Raw genomic sequence first — 6,321 nt, 5'->3', positions numbered from 1 at the left:
TCGTTGCAAGCAAACTCAATCATAGGTAAATAATCATCAAAATTTCCCTTGAAATCGATCACATACAACCTTAAAATATCCTCTGAAGTCTGAATTTCACACTTTGCTTGGTCATCTGTACGAGGATGAAAAGTATTTCTCATATTTACATTAGAACCCAAACCTTTTTGGAAAGACTCTAAAAATTGTGTGGTGATTTGCACAACCCTATCAAAAGAGTGGAGACTGAAACTACATTAACTCTGACAATCTCTTTAGTATATAACATAGAATAATCCGGTGCTAAAATAATTGTACTAACTATCAAGAAATGGGCTGACTTGGTCATAAAATATAAAATAGTATAAATTAATGCATAATGTATGTGGTGATACTTATAAACCTATAATGAAATCGATATTTATCATTTTCCACTTCCATTCCAGAAGATGTATATTCTGAGCCATACCGTTGGGACTGTAGTAATCTACATTGACTCGTAACCAATTCATATAGTTAACAATAAACTCTCAATGTAAATTTTTATTCTACTCATTTAATATACATCTCTCAAGTTAGGATACATCTTCGCTGAACCCGAATGGTTAGAGTATCTGAATCTATGAGCTTTCTCCATGTTCCTCACTTGAAGTTCATTAACATTGTGTACACACAATATACCTAGATTGCTTATGAATATTTTCCTTCAATTCAAGCAAAATATGATTATAATATTGATTTTCTTTCACTTAAAAAACTAGTGATGATTTAGCCCCATCCAAAACCACCATCCCCTTTAATAAAATTTGTCTACGTACTCCTAACTGTGAAAGTTTGTGCACATCTTCTACTAATACTTTCTTGTCTTCCTTAACATGGGAAGTACTACGCAGAGAAAACCCAATGAAGGCATAAGAAACAACATTAGCTTTACTTGGGTGATAGGGAATATTCATATCATAATTCTTGAGTAATTCCAACTTCCTTCAATATAAGAGATTATGCTCTTACTAAATGAACACATACTCAAGACTCTTGTGATAGATGAACACATCTACATGAACACCATAAAGAGAGTGCCAATTGACTTGATGTATGAAGACAATTCATACAATACTATACGTTAATGGTCATTAGTCATTAATATAACCCAACAAAGAGTTGGGCTCAAGTACGAAGTAAGTGGTTTTCGAACTTAATTTGCAAGTAAAATTTAGCTCGTTTATGTCATACCTAAACGACATTAATGAATTAAGGCATGTAAAATTGAAGGGGTTAAACAAGTGTAAAATATCGAAGGTGATTTATAGTTCATCGACAATTAAAACAAAGAAAATAAAGATAAGAATAAGGAGACGGTATTTTTACTATATTATAGGAATATAGGCTCAAATGAGAAGCTGGGAAAATTCTAATTATAGTAAATCATGTATATTTGTAACAAAGCTAGACATTAGTTGTTGTAAATTCTGTGTTGAATAATTTACCCCAAATCAAATAAGATTCTCAAAAACAACGCTGACCCTCAATTATTCCCAAACACCGCCTTAGACAATTCGCTCACTCGAGATGAATCCATGACGACCCAATCACCACTGGATATCGATTAAGTAATTTTTGTCTTTAGGCCACTTTCTTGAGAAAACCAAAGACACAAAGATGAATCATTGTTGCAACTATAATACCATTAAGTACTTACTACTACTTAACCAATTCACATTTAAGCGGCAAATTATCTATTCATAAGAAATACCCAATAGTTAATTCAACCCATATTCACATAATCACACCCCAAAAGTGGGAGGTTTAGACAGACATGCTAAACAAATACATATCCATACCAATATGTTTTTCCATCAATTAGGTACAATAGAAAATATTTTTGAACAAGTCTACAGTGATGATTCTTGAATACCCATTTCAAATTTCATGGAGTTAGAAACCTTTAAGTATTCAAAGCACATGAACAATGTCTCCCAGAACACTAGAAACTAAAATTAGAATAATCTATCCGAACACACAGTCTGAATAATAAAAATTTGATGCTAAGCTAAAGATCTCAATAGGTATTTATATTTTTGAAAATTTATTATACGAAGGATCACTTGACGCAGTTAGAAGGGATTGCTAGTAAAATAAAAAATTCACACTTTGATATATTCCATTCTCATTATTCTTTGGCGTTCAACATCTTTGCATTATAGATCATTGGTTTATATAGTATCTCTTTGAGGTATCGCTCAGCGAAACGCTGACTGGTTAGTTTAACCTCCTAATTAATTCTATCCATTACAACACACTTCAATGGAACATTTGAAAGAATAAGGACATTTGGCGACTCACCTAATAGATTAAGCAATCCTCAGGTCGTGTTTTATTTATTCTTTCAACTGCCTTGTTCCTTTTTAATCTATTGTGTCACGAATGGGGATCACCCTTTAGACGTAACATGCGTCGAGGTTTTCGGAGCAGACTTAGACAATCACTTAGCATTTGTCATTACATATCATAGGTCAAAATATTGGAATATTTAAAACTTTACATATACATTGTGAAGTGTACTTCGACTTCTTGCATACTTTATATAGGGAGTTTACATAGACTCCTCGCATGGGATGCTTACTTAGGCTCCTCTTTTAGACAACATAATCAACACATGAAAGATAGTCTACTAAAATCATCTCACATAAAACAATCTAAACGATTTCAAATGTTGTACATAGTCAATATAAAGTCAATATGTCATTATAGGCTTACATCAATGTTTCAAATTATGTAGGAATGATCCATGTATTTATAATAAACTTCAAAGCTATAACGTTGCACAGGTAACATCACCAAACATGAGGACCTACCAACACTTGGAGAAAGGAGTCCAAGTCTTCTTCAGTAGGCCTCCTAGAAACCTAATGACTGGAACCTACATATTTGTAGAAAACATAGAAATATGGGTTAGTTCAACCATTTGTACTAAGTCTGGAAATATGCACATAAAACATTTGAAGACATGCATTAAAGGGACAATTTTGTTTTAGAAAACATGCTAATTCTTTTGGAAAGCCTTTAATGAACATACAAGAGAACATATACAGGATAAGGACCACAATAACATAAAACATGTTCATAAAATGACAACATCAACATAAATCCATATCAACATTTCCCATTTAGTAGTTCATATCAACATAGTATACAACACCCTCACCAACAATCTCATCCCAAGCCTACAAGTGCAATTCTCATGTGAAACCCCAAAACCCCACCTAATCAAGTAAACAAGATAGGAGATCATAACTAATGATTAGATTTCCCCAACTTATGCTCATAGGAAGTCATCACAACTGATAGAAATTTAGAACAATATAATATTCAAACATTTCCAACATCATATAAAAGTGTAATCATATAAATCCAACATTTAATAATACATGATATCATAATAATTAAGAACGTCTCCTATGAATCATTTTGGGGTTAACTTGTACTATGTATAGGTAGAGTCCCATACCATACCTATACTAATTAGACTCCTTAAGTTATCATAGTCAATGTCCGTCTTCATTTAGTCATTCACATTACTTTCAGGAAAAATTGTCTTAACCGACATAGACAATATGAGCTTAATGTGGAATTCGGTGTCATGAAACCCTACACCAAAAGAAGATGGTCTAGTTGCCATCATATAGCCAAAACATGAATATTTCATTCTAGGTTAATCCACTAGCGAGTATTCCAATGGGGGCTACATAGTTCAAGAACTAGCAGACAAGCTTCAGAACCACTTTATGCACATTTGCATTATAATCTCTATATCATCAGGACCATTGTGAACGTACCTTCTCACATAGGGAAGGGACACCTCTCATATCTTTTTCACTCGGTGATAAGATAAAGTCCCTTTTTAAGTGTCTTAAGTAATATTAATGATAATAAATTAATATAGGCCATAGGAGACTAACCCTTGTATATCATAACATTAGCTCATTTGGTATTGTAGGAGAATGTCCATTCATTACAACCCTTCAATTTTTGAGATTGACACACCATCACATCATATCATAGTAAGACACATAAGTGATTTACAATATACCTTATATCATCATAACTTAATCATAATCTTACTATTCATATAGTAGAGATATTTCAATTAAATTCATCATACAATCACCTACTTAATATAATCACATGTAATACTTCAGTTAAACATCATCATCAACTATAAGTCATAACAATTGAAGTAAGGCTTCCAGATCACAAGGTCATACCAACTCAACTTCGTAATACTTGTTCGATGGTATTACTATCAAAGAACCATATTCACCCTTCAATATTCTTAATAACATCATACAAGAGTAATATATACAACAACTAATTCAATTATATCATTACTATCCAAATGAACTTCAATTAATAACCTAAGCTTAGGGGAAAATGGGGTTTATCATGAATTCATCATTAAATATATCCAATACAATTAATATATTACCCTAGGCAGTCCATTAATAAACTAGAATAGTTAGACAAGATTAACAATCAATACATTCATCAATTTCCATCAATTAATAAGCAAGATCAAAGATTTGAGAAAAGTAGGGAAAATAAATGATATAAACGAAATAACCATTAATAAAATCAATTAATCAACAATATACACATAATTATTCATGACTAATAAAAATTAGTCATAATTAATCATACAATTCATGTTTAGAAGGAAACCCATTTTAAGAGTAAAACCCTTGAAATTCGGTGATTTAGAAATAAACTTTGAAAGGACATCTTGGGGAAAGAAATCCTAAGATTGAAGAACCCATACCTTTATCAAGATTTAACCACAAAATTTGATTAAGAACCTTGTAGACTTTGTACATTTCTTCAAGCTTCCTTGTTCTTCTAATGGAGGATTAATAGAGATAGAAATCCGAGAAATGTAAGAGCTTTTTTGGGTGTTGATTGGAGGATTTGATTTGAGTGAGTGAATGTGATGCAAAACTAATTTAAAATCAATGAATATCCCTCCCATTAAATTCCCAAAATACCCCTCACTTATGTTGAACTTTTATTGAAGTCAATCTTGAATTTTAAATTTATAATTTTCATTGCGAAACAAGTCCGCATCGCAGAATTGTTCCCGTAAGATTATCTCAATTAGTTTTAGAACCAGAATAGTCTGCTACATGTACAAGACAAAGACCAAGACTTTTGGTCTTTTGGGGACAATGGCCGCGACGAAGAGAGAACTCACCATAGTGCAATCGACTCGTGCCTTTTGGCCGCTTGTCGGCTAAAGTTGGGTCCCTTCAAGGACCCATAGGGCAGTCCTCGAGGGTTCGGACCATAAAGTTTTCAACCTATATTAATATTTTACTTATTTAAATTTTTTTTACAAATTTTAGACTTCATACAACATTTCCAAACCTTAACGAAACCTAAGGGCGTTTTTCTAGTTCAAGTGCACTAGCTTCTAGACATCATGACGTTTTGACTCTGACACTTCTTCACTAGTTTCAATTCATTAAATATGGATTAGAAAAATTGATTTAAGGTATGGTTCATCATGTGAGGTTCTATACTAAGTCATGGACTTTCGAAGTGTTACATTATCCCCCATTAGGAATATTAGTCCCCGAATGACACTAAGATCATTTGCAAGAGAGGATAGATTCATTACTTGCAGCCCAACCAACAACATGCATTTAATGAGTCACAAATTATAGGAGTACTTAATAACTCAATTCAACACATATCAACAACCTTACACATAACAACTCAAGTCACAACACAAAAGAGCTCGACATTTCATAGTACATTATGAGGAACTATCTTCCTCAAAATAAATATGTTCTCAAAGTGAAAATTAAGAGTAACCATGCTATTCTTCTCAATAGAATATACAGTCTAAAAAATCTCAAGAAGGAAAAAAAATATCTTTCACATAAATGCAAGTTAACACAAAAAGTGTCTTCCATGAAAACTCATTTTGACACCAACTATACAAAAATATGCACATACTTAGAAACAATCCAAATTCATGTTATTCACTATTTTATTTTAAGAGGAACTACTAACATCAATTAGTAAAAATATGACGATACTAGGATTTAACGTCGGTCTCGTCCTCACATTTTTCTCCCTTAACTAGGTGGTTTATCCGTAGAAATTTTATGGAGTCCACCTATTTGTTCCTCAACTTCTTAACTTGGCGATCTAGAATTTGAACCGGAACCTCTTCATAGGAATGACTCTTATCCACAGCTAACCCCTCAATAGGGAGAATGGACATGGTATCATTAATACACTTCATTAACATGGGGACATGGAATACTTGATGAACCGAAGCTA

Source organism: Solanum lycopersicum, chromosome 5, assembly GCF_036512215.1.
Source record: "Solanum lycopersicum chromosome 5, SLM_r2.1".
Taxonomy (NCBI): domain Eukaryota; kingdom Viridiplantae; phylum Streptophyta; class Magnoliopsida; order Solanales; family Solanaceae; genus Solanum; species Solanum lycopersicum.
The sequence above is the reverse complement of the archived record's forward strand: the minus strand, read 5'-3'. Positions refer to the sequence as shown.